Here is a 10,681-nt window from a genome sequence, read left to right as displayed (position 1 = left end):
TTTCTTAAGTTTGTGCAAAATAACCAAATGTTCTGAAAAGATTCAAATGGCTGGAATTAACTCCAATTCATTCCAATATAAAGGAAATAGCGAACAGAGTTTGGTGGTTCACTGTGGTGACAGTAGAAACTACAAATCATAGCCTTTCTTTTAAACAATAAAATGTGGTCAATGTTGGCAGATATCCCCTAGTGGTTAGAGGCAGAACTGTAGCTCTGAAAGTCTTAGATTAGAGGGCTTTCCAAGGAAAGGAGGAGGGAGGAAACTGAGCTCCAGTTCATGAGCCAGAACGTTCTGGAATTTTCCACTACTTTCTGGAATCTTCCACTCTTTGCTCACCTTCCCTTCCTAGATCTTTATGCTCAGAGAGAGGAAGTCCGATGTCTGAAAGAGGTGAAGAAATATCTGCAAATGAGGGCGTGAACATCAGAGGTAAGGGAAATGTAAGACAGAAATGCACATAAATACATAGATATACTGTCAAGTCAAAAGTTGACATTTTTGACTTTTTATAAAGAATATCATGTGAACATTTTGATAACACGGTAAATATACGTGAACTTTTTTGTCAGTGGGGTATTAGACATTTTCAAGTGTACTTCTCAACAAATTATCCTAATCACAAAATATTAAACATTAAAATGTACACTTACAAAGTGAAATTATTCTGCACCTTGCAGTTATATGATCACCTCACCGTGACTCACATGTATCCAAGAAATCCAATGTAAAAGGACAGGTGCACATTTTCCAGATGTGTTTCTCTTTAGGTAATGTGTATAATACCTTAAGGAATTTTTGTAGGTATGCAGTTCTAGATATATTCTTTTTAAAATTTCCAATTATATAAGTAATTTTCTGTAGACTGATTTTTTTTTTTACTTATTATGACTTCTTCAGTTTATGGTTTGGCATCTTTCAGATCTTTATTGAAGAAGCATTTTGCTTTTTAGGTGAACTATTTGTGGTTATCTTTTGCCCCTTTCTCTACTGATTAACAAAAATATCTCTTGTTCTTGTACATGAGCACAAAATCTGCAACATTGTTTGAAATATTGTCCCCCAGATTTTCAACCTTTTAATTTTTTTCTTTGCACAGTACAGAAATTGCTTTAGTTTTCATGGATTTTTAATTTAAAAATAATACAGTTATGACAAAAAATGAGTAATATATAAGATTGCATCAAATACTAGTCCACCTGGAATTCAAGATTCAAAGCCTTGATGGCTTCAGGGCACAATAGAAAAGGGCTTTAGACCAAATTCTACATTTGTGAGTAATGTGGAAAATATTTGAATATGTGTTTGCTTACAAGAAATACCATATAAAGTGCCTCTGGCCTAAATTAATTCTGTAAGTGATCATTTCTGTCCCTCCATGGAGGTTAATTTCCTCTGCTTCAACTGAGACCCACATTAACCGCCCCCAGGACAGTTCAATCCCTACGGCCTTATATCTAGGCCTCCAGGCTTAAGACAGTGGATTTCATCTCCACCATAAACGTTAAGACCAAGACATTGGGGAGAGGGTTGTTTGAGTACCCTGTTAGCATGGCATTGACACTGGGGGAACCAAAACTAGATATGTGACCCAAGAAAAGCTTTTAACTCTATTACAAACATAATAAGAGAAATTGAAGGGAAGTTAGAAAAAAACCTTTGTCTATCTCAAACATAAATGTCACATGTAAAGGAATGTGAATTATTGGGAAAACATTTGGAACATATTTTATAAGCAAATGTTTAATATTATACAAATAAATCTGATTAGTAAAGAGCATTGTTTTAAGTCTGTTGAAATCATTTAAATAAGAACTATGAATCACAAACATATAAAGATTAAACAAATACAAAAACAATTATACATGCATGTATGTATGAGTGTACATATATTTATACTTGCATATATACATAAATATACATATATAACAAATGGAATATAGTATATACATACTGTGAGCAAAATCTGGAAGAATACATATGTTCATATAAACCTACTTACATAGTACTGTGCACAGAAAAATATAACTGGGGAATATAAACTCATTATCAAGGATGCACATCTTGCTATGTAACAAAAAATTACACAGAAAAATATTTTCTATAACATATGCACATTCTTGCACTTCTTTCATTTTAGAAAGAAATATATTAATTTGAAATCAGAAAAATAAATTATGTCAATTTTTACATTATAGTATATACCTAGTTGGGAATTTCATTACAAAAATGGTATCTGTGTATGTGGCTTAACTCTATATATCTAAATCTATATTTTTTTCACATTACTCTTGTCTCTTAATCACACACATACAATTTTACTGTCATAATAGAAGCAGGGCACTAAGGAAAAGTTCTTGCCACTAGATTGAATGTACTTGGGCTCTATCTCACCCTTAATGCTTCATTTGCCACAAAAATTTTCAGAAATTTCCATCTGATGGGCATCTTGCTCACTTCCTCCTTCAAACACTTCCTGCTGAGCAACATCCAGGCTCCCATTCGAGCTTTGCTCACCAGATGTCCCAGACCTCCAATTTCTGAATTTCCTCCTATGAGAAATGTTAGTTGGGAAAAGGAAAGAAAAATCTATTAAAAGTTTCTTTGCACTATGAGCGATGAAAGAACATGTAAAATAAAATCAAGCCCAAATTGCTTTAGCTAGGGATTTTCTTCTTGTCTATGGTTTCACAGACAGAAATCATAGTAATAATATTAGACTCCTTTTAGAGGGCTGGAGGATATTATAGGCCTGAGGTGAGAGTAACAAGGGCAGAAGGGGTTCAGGTCCATTCTACAATTGTCCCAATAACTTTCACAAAGCTTTTCCCAGCAGGACAAACTGCTGGGTAAGGGATTTCCACTCTGGATTCTCTAAAAGGATGACCCAGGTACAGGGTATTTCCTTCCTGTTACATCTGGCTAGTGTCCACCCTCTCCTCTTCTGCTGACTTAGCCTCAGATCTCAGCTGAAACTTCACTTCATGTGAGAAATCTCAGGCATACGCTACTGGTTTGACTACCACTGGGCATCTAGTGACTCCACCACCTTTACCATCTCCAGATACACTTTTCATGGGAAAGGGGGCCAAAGACTGTGAGCTCAAAATTTTTCATAGGCTGTAGCATCGCACAATGGACTGAAGACACTGAAGTTTTCAAATATCTTATCTGAATATTCATCTAAAATTCTCTCTTCCACCTTTGAGCAGGGCACTGGGGACACGAGTCAGTTCAGCAATGAAACTGCAGAGTTTTTCCACAGACAGCAGATGGAGTGTGTACTTCAGAGAAGCTGTAGAGGCTGCAGATTGATGCTCCCTCCTCTAAAAGAACCTAGGAGAGTAGTACAGTAACACTCTGATTTTTAGCAGACATAGTTCTGCATGGCAAAGACCAAATGAACCTTCCAGAGGTAGAATTGCAGGTTTGGACATTTCTAAATAATTTGCTTTGTGGATACTCTTAGATATATTTCATTTGGAAAACAGTAAAAAAAAAAAAAAAAGTAAAATACCGAAGGAAGCAAAATGTTCCACTAATCCCTGATAAGATATCATCATTTTAATATTCTCATTAATCATGTGCATAATATGACACTGGGTTGTCTTTTAATCATATAACATTTAATCCTTTTGCTATAACTCCGCTCCACATTGTGATTCATTCTTTACAGATGAGGAAACTGAGCCTCAAATTTCAGGCCTGGCTGGGACTAAAGCATTTGTGTGTACTTCCCTGCCTTGTGATTTCAATAAGTCCTGACAAGGACCCTATGGGGAAGAGAATCCTCACTTCCTGAATGGTGAACTTGAGGCTTGGGACCTTAAGGTCACACGCTGCCCCATGTCATGCTCCTACTCCTTGGCTAATTCCAGACTGGAACCCATGTCTTCTGAACCTGAAACTGTTACTTTTCCTCCTGATTCACTCAGCTTTGCCTTAATTATGGGTACAGGTATACCTTGGAAATATTGTAAGTTTCGTTGCAGACCAGTGCAATATAGCAAATATTATAATAACGTGAGTCACATGAATTTTTTGGTTTCTCAGTGCAAATAAAAGTTATGTTTACACTATGCCATAGTCTATTAAGTGTGTAATAGCATTATGTCTTAAAAATGTACAAACCCCATACTTACCTGGCAGGGGAGATAGCATGATCATGAAGGTGGTTTTCGCAGGGCAAGGCTCATCCATTGCACTCTGGATGTGCTGACCCCTGCGATTTCCCCAAGTGTGAGAAACAACTGCATAATTTGTGGTAGTGGGGGACTGTGTTTGAGCTTTCCCATAAAAAAATGTACAAACCTTGATTAAAAATACTTTATTGCTAAAAATTGCTAACAATTTTCTGAAACTTCAGTGAACCATAATCTTTTTGCTGGTTCTTGTGTCAATTTTTATGGCTGCTGACTGATTAGTGTGGTGGTTGCTGAAGGTTGGGCTGGCTGTGACAATTTCTTAAAATAAGATAACAATGACATTTGTTGCATCGACCAACTCTTCCTTTCACAAATGATTCCTTCATAGCATGTGATGTTGTTTGATAACATTTTACCCACAGTAGAAGTTCATTCAAAATTGAGGTCTATCTTGTCAAAACCTGCCACTATTTTATCAAGTAAGTTTGTGTAATATTCTAAATCCTTGATTGTCATTTCAACAATCTTCATAGCATCTTCCCCAGGAAGAGATTCTGTCTCAAGAAACAACTTTCTTTGCTCATCCATAAGAAGCAATTCCTCATCCATTAGTTTTATCATGAGATTGCAGGAATTCAGTCACATCTTCAGGCTCCACCTCTAATTCTAGTTCTCTTGCAGTTACTTCCTCCACTGAAGTCCTGAACCTCTCAAAGTCACCCATGAAAGTTGGAATCAACTTCTTTCAAACTCCTGTTAGTGTTGACATTTTAACCTCTTCCAATGAATCAAGAATGTTCTTAATGGCATCTAGAATGGTAAATCCTTCCCAGAAGGTTTTTAATTTCTTTGCCCAGATCCATCAGAGGAATCACTACCTATGACAGTTAAAGCCTTATAAAATGTATTTCTTAAATAACAACACTTGAATGTTGAAATTACTCCTTGATCTATGGGCTGCAGAATGGATGTAATGTTAGCAGGCATGAAAACATTTTTTAACATTTTTTTACTGAGTTATAGTCAGTTTACAATGTTGTGTCAATTTCCAGTGTAGAGCACAATTTTTCAGTTATACATGGACATACATATATTCATTTTCACATTCTTTTTCACTATGAGCTACCACAAGATCTTGTGTATATTTCCCTGTGCTATACAGTATAATCCTGTTTAGCTATTCTATATAATGAAAACATTAATCTTGCTATACATTTCTATCAGAGCTCTTGGGTGACCGGGTGCATTATCAATGAGCAGTAGTACTTTGAAAGGGATTTTTTTTCCTGAGCAATATGTCTCAACAGTGGGCATAAAACATTCAGTAAGCCATGTTGTAAACAGATGTGCTGTCATTTAGTCTTTGTTGCTCCATTTATGGAGTATGCATAGAGTAGATTTAGCATAATTCTTAAAGACACTAGGATTTTCAGAATGGTAAATCAGTATTGGCTTCAACTTAAAGCTACAAGCAGCATTAGCCCTGAACAAGAGTCAGTCAGCCTGTTCTTTGAAGCTTTGAAGCCAAGCGTTGACTTCTCCTCTCTGACTATGAAAGTCCTAGATAGCATCTTCTTCCAATATAAGGCTGTTATGTTTACGTTGAAAAATCTGTTATTTAGTGTAGCCACCTTTGCTAATGATCTTAGCTAGATTTTCTGCATAGCTTGTGACAGCTTCTACATAACCACTTTCTGCTTCACCTTGCACTTTGATGTTATGGAGACAGCTTCTTTCCTTCAACCCCACGTACCAACCTATTCTAGCTTAAAACTTTTCTTCTGCAGCATCCTCACCTCTCTTAGCCTTCACAGAATTGAAGAGAATTAGAGCCATGCTCTGGATTAACCTTTTGGCTGAAGGGAATGTTGTGGCTAGTTTCATCTTCTATCCAGACCACTAAAACTTTTCTCATATCAACAATAAGGTTGTTCTAAGACTGCAAAGATAATGAACTTGAAGAATGACTAACTCACTCTCTCCCGTGAATACACCAAAAACTACATCTACATACAGAACAATTCATACAGAATACCTACTGAACTTTGGCAGAGTATCTCTTACTTTGAAAATATAAGAATTCTCACAAAAATGGGTAGAATAGCCAAGACATGGAAGCAACCTAAATATTCATCAACAGATGACTGGATGAAGAAGTTGTGGTATATCTACACAATGGAATACTACTCTGCCATAAAAAAGAATAAAATAATGCCATTTGCAACAATATGGATAGACCTGGAGAATGTCATTCTAAGTGAAGTAAGCCAGAAAGAAAAAGAAAAATATCACATGGTATCAGTCATATGTGGAATCTAAAAAAAAAGGACACAATGGACTTATCTACAAAACAGAAACAGACTCGCAGACTTAGTAAACAGTCTTATGGCTGCTGGGGAAAGGGGTGGGAAGGGATAAATTCTGGAGTTTAAGACTTACAAATGTTAGCCACTGTATATAAAAATAGATTCTATAAAGTTTCTTCTGTGTAGCACAGGGAACTATGTTCAATACCTTGTAATAAACTCTAATGGAAAAAATATGTAAACAAATATATGCATGACTGGAATATTGTGCTGTACACCAGAAATTGACACATTGTAACTGACTGTACTTCAATTATAAAGAAAGAAAGAAAGAAAGAAAGAAAGAAAGAAAGAAAGAAAGAAAGAAAGAAAGAAAGAAAGAAATAATTTTTTTTTTTAAAGATCAGTGCAGGACCTGTCCCTGGGGAGGGAGTGGCAAAGAAGGAGAAGCACCCTTACCCTGGGAAGCCCCCTTTCCAGTGGAGAAAGTTAGCCGGGACAGAAAGGGAGCTTCAGATGCTCAGAGGAGAAAGCAGAATCCACTTGGCAGACAGAACTAAAAGAAACCAGCACAGAGAGTCCCTGTGATCCCTAGTCCAAGACACAAGCCAGCAGTGTCAGGCTGGGACTGGCTGCTGGAGCTCAGGTTTCAGTGGACGAACCCAAGGAGAGGATGGAGAGTACTGGGACTGATTGCCTAGAGGCAGCCTCAGGTGGCTGGAGTGTGGTACAGGCTGAAGCTGGGAGAGTGAAGATCAGGCTAGGTCTCTCCATAGAGAGCACCACTGTTGGTGCATGTGGGAGGAGAGGTGCAATGCAGTCTGGCCATAGCAGCTGTCTCCACTAGCCCAGAGGGCATTGCTTGGCACTATTGTTGGCACACATTCTCGCTAGAAGAGAGGTGGGATTCAGATGCAGCCATCTTCTTGGCTTGCTCTGGAGGGGCACAATCGCTGGTGCACAGCTCCTGGGCAGAGGTAGGGCTGAAACCTGAATCCATATTGATGGGTTCTGCAGCTTGGCAAGTGGGACTGAGACTTGATCCTAGCCCCAGGCAGAAGTGACAGGTTTGTTCCACTGGTGCCTTTGTGGACCTCTGCATCTGAGACAAATAAGTAGTGTTCTGGCATGTGAAGGGGCAGGTTTAGTGTTAACAGCAAGCCTGCATACTGTACATGGACACAGGGCTGGGAACTTGGCTGACTTTGTGGTGCATGATAAATCCAGGTGTGTGACTGCATCCTCACTGCAACAGGTCCTAGTGTTTGACATCAGCAGATCTGCTCTGATGGCTCTGCAGGCACAGAATCTGGGGGACACCAGAGCAGGTCACCAATATTCTCACAGTTGAGGCATGGATAAGGGCAGCATCAACAAAGTGCACTTTGTAAGCCTGCATAACAAGTGACAAACAACACCACAGAGGGCACTCACTGGTGGATATCTCCTGTGGAGGAACACTCAGTGGCACCTCTTCCAGTGGAAGCACTCCAATCCCACCTACTGCACACTGCAGTTCAGAAATGGGTCTGGAAGCCTCTATTCCAATAACGGGGAAACAGATCCAGAACCTGTCAGGGCTGTGACAACCACAGAGCAAAGAGGAAGCCCTACTCTACAACCAGGGCAAGCTCTGGTCACAACACCAACCACACATCCAATCAAGGGGATAATAGCCAACACACATGGAAGAAAAACGTGCCAACCATCTATACTAAAAACAGCCTTCATGACAAAATTATTAGATGAACACAGACTATGCAGGAAAGCTCCCATTTTAAAATTTTTCTTGAAAAACAGCCCTTCAAGGCCACAGTAGATAACTGTTACTCCTAAATTTATAGAATCAGAGAAATATAAATAAAATGAGGAAGCAGAGGAACCACTCTCAATTAAAAGAACAAGAGAAGTCCCCTGAAAGAATGAACAATAAAATAGACCCTGACAGTCTACTAGATCCTGACTTCAAAAAGGAGGTGATAACAACACTAAAGGAAATAAGAGAGACTATCAATAGAAATGCAGAATACTATAAAAGGAAATAGAAACTATAAAGAGGAGCCAATTAAAATCAGAAGACTCAATGGCTGATATCCAAGTACAGGAAGCATAGAAGATCCCAAACAAGATGAACCCAAATAGATCTATACCAAGACATATTGGCCAAAGTTAAAGATGAAGAAAAGATTCTAAAGGCAGCAAGAGAAAAACAAAGAGTTAGTTACAAGGGAATCTCCATAAGGCTTTCAGCTGATTTCTCTACACAAACACTGCTGGCCAGAGGGGAGTGGCAAGATATATTCAAAGCCCTGAATGAGAGAAATCTGCAACCTAGGATACTCTACCCAGCAAGATTATATTTTAGAATAGAAGGAGAAATAAAGAATCACAGTCAACAAAAGCTAGAAGAATTCAGCAGTACTAAACCTGTTGTAAAAGAAATATTCAAAGGTCTTCTCTAAATAGAAAAGAAGGAGGAATCCATAGAAAATAGAAAACCACAATTGGAACTGTGATAACTATAATGAACAGCAAGAGAATAAACATGAAGATATAAAAGAGGAAATCAGAATCATAAAATGTGGGAGTGGGGAGGAAGAAAATGAAGATTTTTTTTCTTTTTGTTTTTCTTAGGGTGTGTTTGAGTCTATATGACTACCAGTCTAAAGCAAACAGATAGAGTAATGAGTTAACATACTTGAAAAACAAGGTAACCACAAATCAAAAGCATACAATAGAGTCACATACACACAAAAAAAGAAACCAAGCTAATACAAAAAGAAAAAATCAAATCACAAAAAGAAAACTAAAGGAACAAAGAAGAAATACCAAATCAACTGGAAAACAAAGTTTGACATGGCAATAAACACACATCTATCAATAATTACCATAAATGTCAATGGACTAAATGCTCCAATCAAAAGACAGAGTGACAGATTGGGTAATAAAACAAGAGCCTACAATATGCTGCCTATTAGAGACCCACTTTAGGACACACATAGATTGTAAGTAAGAGGATGGAAAAAATATTTCATGCAAATGGAAATGACAAGAAAGCAGGAGTAGCAATATTCATATCAGACAAAATAGACTTTAAAACAAAGGCTATAAAAAATAAAGAAGGACACTACATAATGATCAAAGGAGTAATACAAGAAGACAATATTACACTCATTAGCATATATGCACCCAATATAGGAGCACATAAATATATAAAAAAAATACTAACAGACATAAAGGGAGAAATCGATGGGAACACAATAATAGTAAGAGACTTTAACACCCAACTAACATCACTGGACAGATCTTCCAGACAGAACATCAATAAGGCAACAGAGATACTAAATGATGCAATAGAACAATAGGACTTTGTTGATATTTGTAGGACATTAGATCCCCCAAAACAAAATGTATATTCTTTTCAAATGTGCATGGAACATTCTCTAAGATAGACTTTTGTGTCCAGATTCTCAGACACAAAAGAAGCCTCAACAAATGAAAGAGTATAGAAATTATTTCAAGCATCTTTTCTGACCACAATGGAATGAAACTAGAAAACAACTATATGAAAAATAAAACTCGAGAAAAAAAGTAACTGCTGGAGACTAAACAACATGCTACTAAAAAACCAATGGGTCAATGATGAAGTCAAAGAAGAAATTAAAAAATACCTTAAGACAAACAACAATGAAAACACAACCACACAAAATCTACTGGATGCAGCAAAAGCAGTCTTAAAAGGGAAGTTCACAGCAATACAGGCCTTCCTCAAAAAAACAAGAACAACCTCAAAAAAAAAAAAAAAACAATCCAGCCTAACACCTAAAAGAATTAGAAAAAGAAGAACAAACAAAACCTAAAGTCTTCAGAAGGAAAGAAATAATAAAGATCAGGGAGGAGATAAATAAAATAGATATTTAAAAAACAGTAGGAAAAAACAATCAAACCAACAGCTGGTTTTTTGAAAGAGTAAACAAAATTGACAAACCTCTAGCCAGGCTCACCAAGAAGAAAAGAGAGAGAACACAAATAAAACAAAATAAGAAAAGAAAAAGGAGAAATTGCAACCAAACACCACAGATATTCAAAAAAACAAAAGAGATTACTATGAACAACTATATGCAACACATTGGACAACTTAGAAGAAATAGACAAGTTTCTATAAACATACAGTCCACCAAAACTGAAGCAAGAAGAAATAGATCACTTGAACAGACTGATCACTAGAAG

The 10,681-nt window shown here is 37.2% G+C and overlaps 1 non-coding gene across 1 annotated transcript; it reads left to right on the top strand.

Annotated features, from left to right (window-relative positions):
* Window positions 1–4,134: 4,134 nt before the first annotated feature.
* Window positions 4,135–4,296, top strand: LOC116279365 (U1 spliceosomal RNA). The gene has a single exon (XR_004188723.2). It is a non-coding gene; the product is annotated as a U1 spliceosomal RNA (small nuclear RNA).
* The last annotated feature ends 6,385 nt before the right edge of the window (window positions 4,297–10,681 follow it).

Source organism: Vicugna pacos, chromosome X (genome assembly GCF_048564905.1).
Source record: "Vicugna pacos chromosome X, VicPac4, whole genome shotgun sequence".
Taxonomy (NCBI): domain Eukaryota; kingdom Metazoa; phylum Chordata; class Mammalia; order Artiodactyla; family Camelidae; genus Vicugna; species Vicugna pacos.
This window is presented reverse-complemented; position numbering and strand designations above follow the sequence as displayed.